This window comes from Triturus cristatus, chromosome 4_1 (assembly GCF_964204655.1).
Source record: "Triturus cristatus chromosome 4_1, aTriCri1.1, whole genome shotgun sequence".
NCBI lineage: Eukaryota > Metazoa > Chordata > Amphibia > Caudata > Salamandridae > Triturus > Triturus cristatus.
Window position 1 is genome coordinate 494368847 of NC_140585.1, and position 16327 is coordinate 494385173.

General features: G+C 42.5%; 1 pseudogene; it reads right to left on the reverse strand.

The window, feature by feature from the left end:
* Positions 1–3960: 3960 nt before the first annotated feature.
* LOC146855140 (uncharacterized) lies at positions 3961–6399 on the reverse strand (annotated as a pseudogene).
* Between the last annotated feature and the right edge of the window lie 9928 nt (positions 6400–16327).

Below are 16327 nucleotides of genomic sequence, written 5' to 3' on the forward strand. Positions count from 1 at the left end.
GCTTCTGTCAGTCCAGGGCAACTCCCTTAGACCGACCAGAACTGTCGACCTAACGTCTTCAGCTGCACTACAAAGACTTGGGCAACCACGACCCTACAGCTGAACCCGGATGGCGGTTCGAAAAACAAAAATAAGAAAATTTCTCAGATGAGAGAGCTGCACTTTCAAAAATAGCAAAGAAAAAGAATTTTGTATTTGTCCATAGTTCTCGGCCTCAAATTATAACGGCTTTTTCCAGGTACTGTCCGGTTCCGGAACAAGAGTTCAATCGAATTGACGGTGGCACAGCTTCTTGCAAAATATTGTCACTTTCACCTTCAGAAATTGTTCCTTTTACACGTGCATCGCTAAAAGGCAGAAAAGGAGGCACAGTCTCAGTCTCAGAGTCAGCGATCCCCTCCTGGACCCACCGGTCATACGGTAGAGGCAAAGGGACCCTCTTGCAGTGTACACCGTGGATTCTTTTTCCCTTCCACTCGAACAGCTGATCTTTGTTGAGAGAAGGACGAGGTGGGGGCCGGTCCAACGGGGCTGGTCATTCTTCGTCCGCTGGAAGTTCTTGACCAGCACCCATGATCCAGGATCGATAGGATATCCTGGAGCTTCAGAGACCTGAGGCAGAGTATCGTGAACCTGTTGGTGTAATACACGCAATTTAGCCGTCAATTCATACAAATATTCAAGCAGTACAGGGTGTTCGATCTCACTGAATTTTGTCGGCCTTGGCACTCCCCATATGTTGGCCGGGCGGCCGAACACAATTTCATAGGGACTAAGTCCCACTCGCGAATGTACAGTCATTCTTGTTGATAGGAGTGCTAAAGGCAGAGCGTCAGGCCATTTAAGACCAGAGCTCGCTTGTATCTTTGCCAACTTCAGTTTTAGCGTGCCATTATAGCACTCTACTAGTCCAGCTGATTGGGGGTGATTTGCAGCGTGGAATTTTTGCTGGATACCTAGCCCCTCACATACTTTTTTCATCACTTGACCCACAAATTCACTCCCATTATCACTCCAGACCATTCTCGGCATTCCAAACCTAGGGAAGAATTCTTTGGCAAGGGATTTAGCTGTGGATAAGGCAGTGTTGTCTTTTAAGGGATATGCTTCTACCCATCTTGAAAAGGCACAAACAACAACGAGTACGTATTTCAAATTGTTGCACCTTTCCATGTGGATGAAATCTAGCTGCAAAACCTCGAACGGATACGTTGGAGGCGCAAAATGACCAGCTGGAGTTGGGGTTCCCCTACCAGGATTGTATTTCAGACACACCATGCAATTCTTGACCACATTCTCTGCACATTTAGGAATTCCAGCATTTTGCCATACTGGAGCCAACAACTTACAAATCCCTTTCACACTGATATGGGCCATTCCATGAGCCATTGTCACCACTGCAAGCACATACGCATCGGGTAACAACCATCGCTGATGTTATGACAAGTCAACCCAACAACCATTTTCATCCAATTTACCCGTACTTTCTCTCCACACACTCAACTCTTTCTCTGAAGCTTCAGCTTGAAGAGACTTCACACTCTCTATCGTATCTTTACACATTCCAACGTCACCAACCCATCTTGCAGGGCCTGCAACATACATTCGATTCATCACATCTTTTGCTGTTTCTTTTGCGATTTCGTCAGCAAATGCATTGCCACGACCAACATCATCAGTAACCTTCTTGTGTGCACTGCATTTCACAATCGCAACTTGTAGCGGCAAGGTCAGTGACTCAAGAAGCTCATTCACCAACTGACCATGCTGAATCTTAGCCCCATGCGAAGTCAGGAACCCACGTTCTTTCCACAATCGTCCAAAACTATGAGCCACACCAAACGCATACTGGCTGTCGGTATATATGGTCACTTTCATTCCTTTCGATAACACACACGCTCTCATAAGTGCAATCAACTCTGCTGCTTGAGCCGAATTATGTGGTATACGTGCAGCTTCAACAATCGTATGCAAAGTCGTGACAGCATATGCTGCTGTCGTATCACCATTCGGAAGCTTGAAGCATGAACCATCCACCCATAAGGTACCATCACACTTTACAAGAGGAGTATCTTTAAGATCTACTCTCCCTTTCGTTTCTTCTTCTGTCCTGAGAAAACAATCATGCTTATCAACATCATCTGTCTCTACTGAAATCGGCAATAACGTGGCTGGATTCAACGTATTGCACCTCTTTATGTGCACATGACTCGCTAACAGTGTCAACTCGTAACCTGACAATCGAGCACTAGTTAAGTGCTGTGTCTTTGTCCTGTTTAACAACGTGTCCACTGCATGTGGAACCATCACAATCAACATATTATTCATCACTAACCCAGCAGACTGTCGAATAGAAACAGCTGCTGCCGCTGTGGCTCTCAAGCAACTCGGCAATGCTTTAGCTACCGGATCCAAAGTCGACGAAAAATACGCGCATGGACGCTGCTTGTCTCCAAAAGACTGTGTCAGCACTGACAATGCACAACCCTCTTTCTCATGGACATACAGTGCAAAGGGCTTACTGTAGTCGGGGGTACCCAACACAGGAGCCGAACACAATGCATTACGCAATTCGGAAAAACTTTTCTGACAATCTTCAGACCACGGAACGGGATTCGGTGTATCTTTACAGGTCAATGCTACCAAAGGTTTGGCCAGCAAAGAAAAATTTGGTATCCATTGTCTGCAGTATGATGTAATGCCCAAGAAAGCAAGTACTTCTCTCTGTGTCCTTGGCACACTCAATTTTGCAATTGCCTGAATTCTTTCTGGGGTCAGTTTCCTTCCCTCCTTCGATAAGAGATGACCTAAGTAGGTCACTTCTTGTCGACAATATTGCAGTTTTGAAAGAGACACTTTGTGATGTAAATCAGACAAATGACGCAACAACGACAAGGTGGCTTCTTTACAAATCTCCTCAGTATCTGCAGCGATTAGCAAATCGTCGACGTACTGAATAAGGGTAGCGCCATGAGGTAAAACAACTGCATCAAGCTGTGTTTTTAAGGCCTGACTATATATTGATGGACTTTCACAGTAGCCTTGAGGAGCGCGTTTGAAGCGGAAACTTCGGCCTCCTAAACTGAAACCAAAAATATCCCTGCTCTCCTTGGCAATCGGGATGCTGAAGAAGGCATTCTTCAAGTCAATCACCGAGAACCAGGTGGCGGAAGCTGGAATCATAGTCAATAGCGCAGTGATATCAGGAACAACTGGAAACTGTGGCACAACTATTTTATTGACCTCTCTAAGATCAATCACGAACCTGTAAACAGGTGGTTGAGAAGGGTCAGCACGTTTCAAAACAGGCAGAACAGGACTATTACAAACGTTGCCTCTTGTCTCTTCAATTACATCTTTTTCAATCAAATCATAAATGATCGCTAGCAACGCCTTTTCACCTTCACTAGAGATCTTGTATTGGGGAATGCGTGGCAATTTAACATTGGCTTTCAATGTCACAATATATGGCGGTATTTCCAAAAGACCCACATCATTAGGACCAGTAGCCCAAAGAATATCAGGAAGAGACGACAATTCGGTCGGAAGTTTATCCTTCGACAAATACATTGGAGAGATCACTTTCCTACCCAGTGTAAGTTGTACTCCCGAAGGAGAACAATATAATGTTGCATACAATCTTTTCAACAAATCCAATCCTAACAAGTTTTCACCACAACCTGTCGTCAGAATAAGGGGTGCTTCCAATTCACAAGGTCCAACAGAAAGGGACATAGGACTAGAAATCGGGTTCCTAACCGGGGCGCCAGAAAAACCTACTGAAACATTCTTCTCGCCAGATAAAGGTGCGCCAGGAAGTTTTGAGTGCATAATAGAACTCTTTGTAGCACCAGTATCCAACAGAAAAGGCTCTGACACACCTGATGTAATCACCTTAACATAAGGTCCACTCTGATCTACTGGAACTGAAACAACTCCCTCTCTTTGTCTATGGCTGTCCTAGCAATCATTACCTTCCATATTCTCATCTTCTGTATAGTAGTCGTTAGCATAGTACTGAGCCGTCCTACCAGGCGCGTTATTTTGCTGGTTAAAACTATTAATTGAATTTTGAGACGGAAGGGAACGCGCGTTCTGGGGTAAACTTCCACGTCCTCTACCTCTAGGAGCTTGTTGAACACCTCGACCTCTTGCGCCAGAAGCACCATTCGTACGCTGTAACAAAATAGGACAACTATACTTGAAATGACCCTCTTCTTTACAATATGAACACTGATTGGGACCTACAGAAACACGTGGTTGAGAAAACTCAAACCTTTGCGAGTTTCTCTGAAACTGTTGTGGTTGCTGATAGTTACTCTGACCACCACGTGGCGGATACGCTTGTTGTAAAAGAACCTTCGTCTTCAATTCTTTAGTTTTCTTTTCTGCGCTATCCTTCTCATCCTTATCCCTATTTTCATAGTACTGTGCAGTAGCCAATATTTGTGCTGAAGAGGAAACGGCCCAAGAACTCTCTGAATCTTTCAATTTCTTACACAGCTCGGGAAGCAAATTGTGCACAAACTTGTCAACGAACAACCGTTGACCACCTTCTGTACTCATATCTTGACCACTATGGTCGATAAACGTTTCCTCAAACCTGGTGAAGAATTCAGACACTGTTTCATCTTTCTTCTGCTTACACGCAGACAATTTATCCCAATTCACACGCATCGCAGGCATTAAAGTCTTCATGTAAGTAATGATCCTAGCAGGAAGTTCTGCTACCAAAGGCTCAGGCTTGGCACCACCAACTTGTCTATCATTTGCAGTACTAATATTAGCCCATGAGTCACCTAACTCTTGCGCATGATCTGTATGGCGAATTAATCCCCACAAAGGCTGTGGAACAACATTCCCAAATAACATGTCTATGTCGGCTAAATTCATAATGCATGAGTCTGCAGTCTGTGATAATTCCTTATAATACCCTGCAGGGTTTTTACGGGGGTCAGGCAAAGTCTGCTTAAGGGCTAAAACTTCAGCTCGCTTCCAAGGAACATGTGCCCAAACACGCTGAAAATTAGCTGGAACAGCATCAATTTGATTAGCGGCATCAGCCGCAACGGCGTCCTTCCATACCGGAGGGACTTCTCTCATTGGGTACTGTAGCACTTTTTTTCTAACTGAGGAGTCATGTTCAAACAGTGACTGGAAAGGATCCTTATTCCTAAAGGACAACAACGTCGCAACTGCTTTCTCAACATCGGAACCCACAATCGTTCCCTTTGAAAACTCAAACTGTACACGGCACAAATCAGGCGGATTTGTTTCTAAATCATTATCCTCCAATTCCTCACAAAGGAAAGCACACATTTTCTCAAAAACGTATCTTTGTTTTGGTGCTTCCCATTGACGGAAGACATCCATAACAGACCCCACATCATATCTTAAAGGGTAAGTAACCCATTTACGTGCCATATGGTCAAACGCTTCTCTCTCTCGAGAATCAGGCAGTTAACTACGCGACTGCTTATGCTCCGAATCAGGGGTCATACCAGATGACCCAAAGAGAGGAAATATAAGGCTAGCAACAGTATCAGTCATTCTCTGTCGGACAGAGGGAGAAGTTGACGAAAGAACAGGAGGAAAAACAGAGGGAGGCAAGGCAGATGCAGATGCACAAACAGAGGCAGTATCAGGAAGAACACCAGAAGAGGCAGTCGATGTAGTAGACAAAGTCGTAGAAAGTACAGATGGAGCAGGTAGCGAAGTCGGCGGCCCTTGAGGGGGCTGCGCCACAGGAGTAGGAGCCAACTGAAGAGGAGCTGGCGGCTGTGGAAGAACCTGAGGCACAATATTTGGGGGTTGCACAACTAAAGGTTGCGGTGGTGCTGTAGCACTCTGCGCATAAGGGGGTGGCGAACACAACAAGTGTGACATTAAAGGATCTTTCTCAAGTTCTTTTGCTGCATCTTGCTGAAGAAGCGGCAAAACTGGATAACATTTATCGATCACCATTTTACGTTGCCTGTGCAACTGCTCACTCATCTGTTCTTCTTCATTATCTTTAAACTGCATAGCAGCTTGCATTATCGAGATACCCTTTTCTCTCTTATTTCTCTTTGCTAATTTAATTTCCTTCTGTTTGGCTTCCTTACGCCAGAGGCGGAAAGAGTCAAACATCACCGGCCGGGCTTTCTTCTTAAAAAGTTTAACCTCCAGATTATCCAGAATCTCTGTGTCAAAACTACCATATTGGGGCCATTTTAAAGCACCATCTTTCCTGGTGTGTCGGATCCATACTTCATTATATGTGATGGGGCCTACGCCATGTTTCACATATAGTTCATAGGTTGGAGTTCCAATCGGAGGAACCGGACACGAGTCCTCCAATCGGGAATCCCTATTACAACCAAGACAAAACAAATTTCCAAGTCTGCTAAGACCAGGCATCTTCGCTCTCTAGTCTAGCTTCAAACTTCAAAGGATTATCGAATACGATAGTCTCGTGAATACACGAGTCCCTCGGCTTTGGTACTTGCAAGTTCCAAATCAAAGATCCCAAGGGGATACCGAACTAAGAACCAAACTAAGGACTGGGAGACGCTCCACTTATACTTAACTGAGGTATTGATGACGTCACCAGAAGACTCGTCTATCGTTTCGCTCTACCAATCATCAAGGGTCCAAAACAGGGCGATAGTCAGGGCAGCAGTCCTTCGTAGCCGTCGGGAAGCGGGGAACCTCGCAGCAAAGACTTTCGGACCACGTCGACATACAGGGGTCAATGAAGTGGCGGCCTTCCTCCAAAATTTTCACACGAAGCTCCTCACGAACCTCTGGCTTGGACCGGTACCGCTGAAATCGCCCCACGTTGGGCGCCAACTGAAGTACTGGGTTTTTCAGAACCCAGAGGTGCCAGGGAACACACCCTAAGACTTCGAGTCCTTCCTGTTTCGGACTACAGAAACCTAGAGTCTTCTTGGTGAAGTCAAAGATCGTATTTATTGGCTGCAACCAGTAACAGGTATCCTAGAAGTACAACACGGTGTATATTCTCAGGAGACTGCTCAAACTTACAAAGCCATCCTTCTCCTTTTATACAAAATATTATGCTTTAGGCAAACATTCCTTGTTTTACAGTTGACCATTCACATATTTTCACTACAAAGAAAAAGCAGAGTCATGATGACAAGCCCATATTTCAGTTTGTCCAGCCCTCAATCAATTACCCGACGAGGCTCAGTACTTTCATCAGATATCGACGGACCCCCAATAAAAATGGGCACCTCCTCCTTGTACAGCAAGTCATAAAGGAAGAAACAGGGACAGGTGTGTGTAAGATTAGGCATGGTTTGTGTGTGATGAAAGGTTTTATGATATGTTGTGCCTTGATACTAATCTCATTCGGCCACTGGGAAAGGAACTGGCCAAACAGGTTTGGCTTCAGGCAGTGGAGTCAGCTTGCCCAGGTCACAGAGGAGTCAGCAAAGGTGCATGTGTCCTTCAGACTCGTTTTTGGCCTTAGTCATTGGCCTATGTGAGGGCAATCACAAAATGGCTGTTGTTCAAATGGAAACCGAGGGTTCAGGACGGAAACTCTGATTTCAGGGTGATTTCGTCACCCGAATATGACGAAAATGCTTGTGCATAGTATTCAAATCATTCTCGGTCTGCTGATACCAAAATCGTCATGATACGACGATGTTTATAACACGGGTCCAGAATTTTCAGTACCACACCATTATTGTTTGTTTTAGCATTGAAACCCCTGGCATGTATGATACATGCTAGAGGCCCGATATGGGGAATACCAATAGGAGAAATGTATCATGCAGCAGTCTGGTATGTAGATGATGCACTGCTGTTCTCAGAGACCTTGAATATAAGCTCTCCCAGATGGAGTGGCTGCTATTCGATTTTGGGAAACTATCTGGACTCAGGGTTACCTGGGAGAAATCATGCTTATTCACAAATACGATAGCACATACCTCTGAATGTCCCCATTACCTCAGAGATTCCCAGAGGTGGGAGCCCTCCATGTTCTGGTATCTTAGTGTCCAGGCTTACCACTCGGGCGCTGACCTCAGACAGGGCAACTCAGATAAAGATGTTGCCAGAATGCGGCCCACTCTTACATTCTGGCAACGTCTCCTGCTTTTGCCTCTGGGCTGGGTTGCCATTATCAAAATGGTAATGTTTCCTCATCTGTTGTAGTTCTTTGTGGTCCAACCCCTGCAGCTTCTAGGCTCTTTTTTCTGGGAGCTGTGTTCAGTCTTATCCTAACTGATCTGGAACCCGGTGTCACTGCATAGCTATGGACAAGGTGATGTGCCCTCTGACTCCCCTAAATTAATTACATTGGATTGGTAATAGTGAACGTAGCCCACTTCTGTGTCTAACACCTTCACCCAATGGTTTAGATTGGTGTGGGAATGGTCAATGACGCCCATTTAGTGTCCCAAAACCTTCCACTAAGTGGTTTAGATTGGAGCTGGAATAGTATATGTGACCACTTTAGTGTTCAACAACTTACTCTAAGGTTGAAGTGGGAAGAGCGAATTGCACACCTTTAGTATCCAGAACCTTCCCATAAATGGCTTAGATTGGATTGGGAATAGTAAATGTGATCACTTTAGTGTCCAACATCTTCTCCTAAATGGTTTAGGTTGGAGTGGGAATGGCAAATACGATCCCTTTAGTGTACAACACCCTCCCTTAAGTGGCTTAGACTGGTGTGGGAAAAGTAAATGTCACCATGTTAGTGTCCAAAAGGTTCCCATAAAATGCTTAGATTGTAGTGGAAATAGTAAATGTGACCACTTTAGTATTCAACACTTTATCCTAAATGGCTTATATTGGAGTGGCAATAGAAACTGTGATTCCTCTAGTGTACAACATAATCCCTAAAATGGTTTCCCCAGTAGTGAACATAGTAAATGTAACTATTTTAGTGTATAACATGTTTAATATAATATGTTATACAACACTGTGAGTATTAGACGTAAAACTTTAAGCATTGTATGTTTCACATACATCACAGTATTTACTTTTTTTTAAAGGACAGTAAATGACATAGCTTTTGAGTTTCATATAAACACATATTTTTTTAAACAACATAAAGCGATTTTATTGTTAATTTTTTAACAACATTTCTTATAATTTTTTCGAAATACACAACGTTATATATATATTTTAACATTGTTTCGCATATTGGAATTTTTCAACATATGATACATTTGTTATACACATTTTTTATAACAGCTCTGATATACTTTTTAAAGTGTATTATAAATAGTACTATTTTATATTATTTGTCATTTTATAGTACTGTTTATTTAATACATAATTATTTATATTTTCATAATACATTTATTGACATGTTTTACAGTTGTTTATAAGAGTGTTACAGATTTTTTAAATACTTTTAACAATTTTTATTTAAAGTCTCAGGGCCCGATTCACAGAACTAACTTAAGACAAAATCCTACCATTTTCGTATTCACAGAAGGGACTTACTCACTTCGGTATTCACAGAAGTTAGGAGTCCTAACTTTAGTACTCCTAAATGCCTTCTGTGAATACCGAAAGTCTTAAAATTAGGATTTTTCTCAGTTTAGGAGTCCTAAAGTTAGGACTCCTAACTTTACTACTACTAAACTGAGAAAAATCATAATTTTAAGGCTTTCGGTATTCACAGAAGACATTTAGGAGTCCTAATATTAGGAGTCCTAACTTTACTACTACTAAATTGAGAAAAATCCTAATTTTAAGACTTTCGGTATTCACAGAAGGCATTTAGGAGTCCTAAAGTTAGGAGTCCTAACTATACTACTACTAAACTGAGAAAAATCCTAATTTTAAGGCTTTCGGCATTCACAGAAGGCATTTAGGAGTCCTAAAGTTAGGACTCCTAACTTCTGTGAATACCGAAATGAGTAAGTGCCTTCTGTGAATACCAAAATGAGTAAGTGCCTTCTGTGAATACCAAAATGGTAGTAAGTTTAGGATTTTGTCTTAAGTTAGTTCTGTGAATCGGGCCCTCATTGTTTTCTATTGGGAGATAGTCTTATTTTTGTTTTTATTTAGGTGCCATTTTTTTTTACCGCTAAGTGAAAGAATGAATGAATTACATTTATAAAGCACATGACTGCCCAAGCCACTGTTAGAATCTAAAATGGACAGGTATTCACCTTTTTTCAAAAGAGCTCCAGAGAGGTAGCGGTTCTTACCCCTAGAGGAACTGCATTCCATAATTTAGGCCCTAAGGTGTATATAGGAACGACCCCCCCCTGCCTCAGCATTTTCGCCCAAGGGCTAACGGCGAGGCCCAAGCTACGTAACCGTAGGAGATGGTTATGGACATATGGGGCACCAAGCTATTCAGATAAGTAGGGGCATTTTGAGTCATAGTCCTGTAAATAAAGTGCAATCCTTTAAACTTGACCCGTTTCTAGATGGTCAGTCAATGAAGCTTATGCAAATGGATTGAGACTGAGACATGCAGGCGAATATGACATAAGAGTCTGGCAGCAGCGTTTTGCTCAATCTGAAGTCTTTTCAAAAGAGACTTTGAGACTCCCAGGTACAAGGCTATCCAAAATCCAAGCATGAAGTAATCAATGCCTGCACAACAGTTCTATGAGCAGAAACAGGGAGAATCCCAATACTTTAACACAAACATTTAAGAAGCCCAGTGGACACCTTATTCATTTGAGAGTCCATCCTAAGTTTGCTTTCCAGACAAAAGCGCTAGTCTTTTACCACCTTCTTAGGTGCAGGAACAGAGCCTAATCCCTCAGGCCATCCTGACACACTCCAGGGCTGTGGTTGATTTCCCACCACAAAAACATCAGTTTTATTTCCATTTCATTTTACGCAATTTAGCCACGGAAGATAGGTAATGCCTTATCTTGGTGCAGCAATTGCCCTCGAGGGAGGAGAAGGAGAAGATGATTTGGGTGTCCTTGGAGTAAGAAAACAAAGTGATGCTGAAAGCCTCTGTCATGTCTGCTAATGAGCAGACATAAAAGCTGAAGTGCTTGGAGCTCAGAGATGTGCCCTGGTGGACACATAAGGGTATATGACAAACAAGGAAGAAAAGGAATTAGAAACAACCTGGAAGGTGCGATCTGTAGAAAAGAAAAAAAACATTGTAGGGTGCATTTGTACTTTGTAGTCTATTCCAGCCATTTTTTATTGAATTTGCTGGAAGCGAGTCAAGGTTAGCTGCTGCTGATCGTTGGTACGGTAAGATCTTTTTAAAGTTTTTCAATAGGGTTTTGGGGTGGAGGATGTGGGTAGAAGCTAGTTAATGGTGGTTAAAATGTTTTTATTTTGAGGATTATTTAGTCATAGTTTGTGTTCTGTGGTTTAGTAGTCTTGTACTTTAGGCCTACTTAGAGTTTGGTAATAGTCTAGTGTTATTTTAGACGCTGTCATGTTATATATTGTCTTCATTACAGTTGGAATGCAATATTTATGTTGTATTTGAAAATAGAGCTTTGTGTGGGTGGGTACACTGTGTGTTTTTGACAGGTATATGGATCAAAAGTCATCCCATCAACCTATTGTTTCTGCATTTTTTTTAAGGAAATTAATTTAGTTTCTACTAAGAATACATACCATTACATCACATGCCTTACATCGCATGCCTTTACAATGCGGTAGTTACAACGACTGAGTTATTACAATGCAAACTATTACATCGCAAGTCGTTTCTTGCTGTAGAGGGCGCGCTGGACTTAGGAATAGTAGAATTTACTATTCCTACTCCAGTTTGTGCAACAGCAGGGAAGGTGTTGGGTTGTAAATCCAACACCAAGTGCGTCCCCTACAGCATTGAAAAGACTCGCGATTTAATGATTCACATTGTAACAACGCGGTAGTTGTAACGACCGCAGCGTAAAGGCATGCGTGTAAGGCATGCGACGTTATAGCTGTTTCCCTCTACTAAACCAATATTATTATTTTTAATTTCCTTTGATTTTCCGGGTTTCCTGAAGCATTTCTTTTTTTTTACTTTTCATGTTTTAATGGTTATTTATGACTTTGAATTACTTTGATGAATTTACCTATGAGTTTTTCATTTTTGAAATTTTTTGGTGGGTTTTTGGACTTCACTTTTTCTTTTTTGGTGGATTCTATTTTGACAGCATGGATATGGACGGAGATCTACAGATACAGAACTATAAGTTTAGGTTATTTCTTTCTTTATTTGAGGGTGGGAAATGTTATAGTCTATTATGTATGTGTATTTGCAGTAATTACAATATGGTATTTTACATTTCTATGATTTGGATTTACTTGATTCTACTTTGTGCTTATTTCTAATGTTGTGCTTTGTGATTGCTGATGTGCTGATTTTTAATTAATTAATAAACATACTACTGTTATTTAACTGTCTTCTTTTCAATGTTATTTGTATGTTTTCTGACTGAAATATTAAAAGTAATTGTTTAATAATTACTTAAAATCCTTATGTTATGGTGGTGTGTACCTTTCTTAAGATTTGTTGGTTAGTGTGTAAGTAGCTAGATATTTTATAATAGGGATTTTATTATTCAATCTAAGTAGTGTAGTCCTTTGTTTATAAAGATTCTAACATTACATTGTAGCATGTCGTACATTTGACTTATTTTAGGGTTAATTTGTGTTACTGATTGCTTGATTCTTAGTTGTTAATAGCTTTGTTCTTTCTGTAGGGCTTCTATGAATTTGGAGAGTGTAGATTGGGTTCTCCCTAGTGTGGCATGGAATGCATTGTACCATCCTTCAACTGTATTGTTGGTTTTAACTTCTTGAACAATTGTGCTGTTGTAGACATTCCACCATGTTATTTAGAATTTGGGTTGGCATCTGTTTCCAGAGTGGTGAAGTCTACCAACCCAAGCCTCTTCAAAGTAGTCCATTAGGGGACTCAGTTTGTCTTTGTTTTGCTGGTAAAATGGGTTTTCTAGGAACATAGGCTGGTGCAATTATTTTTTTAATTTTAAATGGAAACTGACTGTTTGTTGCATACTCTACACTTAGGGCCTGATTTCGACTTTGGCGGTGGTGCACCATTTCGGTGCCACCGCCGCACCACCAAAACTGTGGTTAGACCACCCACTAGATTAGGAGTTTCCTCCTGTCTGACAGGCTGCTTTTTGGCATACCCTCAGCGGTGCCTCAGAAAATGGGCACTGCAATGGGAACTCCAAAAACTGTTAGTGCATTCCATGCCGTACAGGAACTGGAGTGCATGCACACTGGGAGGCACTTGTTTTGGCCCCCCTGTGTGCCTCCCCACACGGAGAAGGAACAGGGTGCCCAGCAGGGCCCCTTTAGTTTCCTCTCCTCCACAGTGTTCATGGACGACGAACCTCCATAACACCGCCAGTGAAGAGGAAACTCATAGTATGCTTGGCTGGACCGCATAGGTCCCACCAAGCGTATTGCGGCCTCCTGAACACTGCAACACCGCCAGGGAACAGCGGTTCCTTGGCGGCTGCGGCGAGGCTGTGGCAGTCCCACCACCTGACTCATAATAGGGCAGATGGGAGACCACCACCACCTCGCCCCCACGAGTCTTGCGGTCCGTGGACCGCCAGACTCACAAACAGGCCCTTTGTGCAGGTTGTTGGAGAACCCTCCAGCTTCCTTGATTAAAGTGGTATTAACAGCCCTGATGGACTGTGTGTGTACAATTTAAGTATTGTTTGTATCATGGCCTTTTCAAAGTTCATTATCATTTTATATGTAGAGAAGTTATTCCTTTTAATCATAATGAAGTATAGTAGTTGGTAGTAGGTGCTACTTTGTTTATTAGATAGCAAGACAGACGTGAGGGGTATATTAGTGTTTTGATATTCACCATGTATGATGTATAGCTGGGTGATTGATATAGGGCTCATTTTGAATGTCCCACCCATAATTCACATTTGAGATTGACTTAGTCTTAATCAATTATCTGGTGTAGCAACAATGTTAATGTGTTTGTGATTATTAGGTTGTCATGTAGGAGTTAGGGTTCATCCTTATGTGTGGCAGTTAAGTGTTCAGGAATATGGATGTCTTTGTATCTTCATGGGGCAGTAGAAGTATCACTGGCAGCTTTCTTAGTTCATGCTATTAAGCACTTTAAAGTAGGTATAGCTAGAAGCTGACGTAATGTATTCAGGCCCGTTTCTGGACTCTATACCTTCGGTCACTTCCTGATCTTTTTTCTAACTCAGTGGAGGCCGAACCACATGGCCGATTCCCGGTGGAGCTGCACCTACAGCTATAAGGAAGATTGGCTCCGGCACACCGCTATGTCCGTCACCTACCCAGCCGGACTTCGGACATTTTTTTCGTCATATTCTCTGCCGCTGTCTCCTCCTAATGGACTTCCAGCTCTCGTTGGTCTTCTTCGGTCTTGATTTTTATGTTCACTAGTAACTCCTGTCTCGACTATGTAAACATTCAGTAATTTGTGTGTCATTTTGTAACTTGCAATTAGCTGTTTCCTTATACCCTTTCCTATCCTGCCATCCTCGTCATCTCCATTGGCTTGTTTCTGAACTCAATGACCTTCGGTCACTTCCTGATCTTTTTTCTAACCCTGCGCAGCCTGAACCACATGGCCGATTCCCGGTGGAGCTGCACTGACAGCTATAGGGGAGATTGGCTCCGGCACACCGCTATGGCCGTCACCTACCCAGCCGGACTTCAGACATTTGTCTCGTCGTTTTCTCTGCTGCTGTCTCCTCCCAATGGACTTCCAGCTCTCGTTGGTCTTCTTGGGTCTTGATTTTAATGTTCGCTAGTAACTCCTGAATCCACTATGTAATCATTCTGTAATTTGTGTAAAATTTTGTAACGTGCAACTTGCTGTTTCCTTATGTAAAGCGCTCTGATACCTTCGGGTCTATCCAGCGCTATATAAAACTCATCAAATGAAAGTACTTTAGAGAGTATATATTTTCGAATTTTAGTAGTGGGCTCTTGGAAACTAGTGTTCCCTCTTTAAATCTTGAAATACATGCGTTATTTCGATTTCGGTGACATTTTGGGGGGGTGGTTGTGTTTTCTCACATGCATTATGGTAGTATTTTGTACATTTACAATTAACATTCTCGGTTCTTGTGCTTTCTTGGCTCTAAGTGTAGCTCATGTACAAGAGGAATTGTTTGCTTTTCTGTGAGGTGAAATAGATTTATCTTTCTGTCATTATGTCTGAAAATAGTTTATTAATACAGTTGAAAGTCTTCTAATATGGATCAAGTGTTTATTTTCTGTTGGGGAAATCATTAGTATTGGTTATATATGAAACATTTATTTATGGGTAGTTTGAAGGGGTCGAGGGCATTCAGTTTTGTTTTTAATGTTTAAGGTTAAGCCGATACCTGTGTACTTTTTTCCAGGTGTTCAACCATCACATAAGAAGTCCGGGCCCAGATCATACAAGGTTGCTGGTCCTCGGTCCTGAGGCACCTCATTCTACTCTAGCCAAGAGGAAAGTTTGAGGAAATACTGACTCCATGTGTGCCTGGGATGGCAGAGGGGTTTTAAAGGCAACAAAGGGGCAGCTTTGTAAAAGCTGCACAATGCAACAAATTACATTAATTTTGACTTGAGATACAAGTAAAACTTAATGTAACGAGTTGTTTCATACCTGGGAGTGCCCACTTTTGTAGCACCATTCAGGAGTTAGCACAGTTGAGGGGTCAGCATGCAATAATGTACTCACCAACTGGGCGACCAACAGCAAAAATGGTGCCTTTGCATGTTTTCAGTCAGGGCATGTAAAATACATGTCTTGCCTGTGTCGTATATTGCACCCTGCCTTACGACTCAGTAGGCCTGTCAGAGGGGTGACTTACACAGATGCACATGAAAAGTAGTGAATTTTCATTGCTTTTAATGGCAAAGTTGGGCTAGAAATACAGGGCTGCTCTACCAGACTGCAATGATGGACTGGGGGAATCATTTTAGTTGGGGGAATTCCAGGTTGGCACAACCAGTTCTGCGAGCCCTAGGGTACCCCTCTAGCTTACATGCCCTGGGAGCCAGGGTACCATATACTAGGGACTTACAGATAAGTTAGCCATTTCCAATTTGGTGCAGTCAATTCAACATGCACTTTAGGGTCATTGCTCTGGCACTGAGGTCTGGTTAGCAGGCCTCAGCGCACTCTCAGAGTTATACAGCCATCAGCTTCAGTCAAACAACTTAGGGGCGACCATACAAATAGAGGCATTTCCTTACATTTCAGTAGTGGGGTGTAGGGTATGGAATAGTGTCTGCACCGATTGCTACGGGTGTATCACAATATCCCGCACACCACCACATTGTGCTTACCCATGTTGATGTGGGACAGCATCATGACTGGACCCGAGTGGTGCCCAAGGCAGACAAG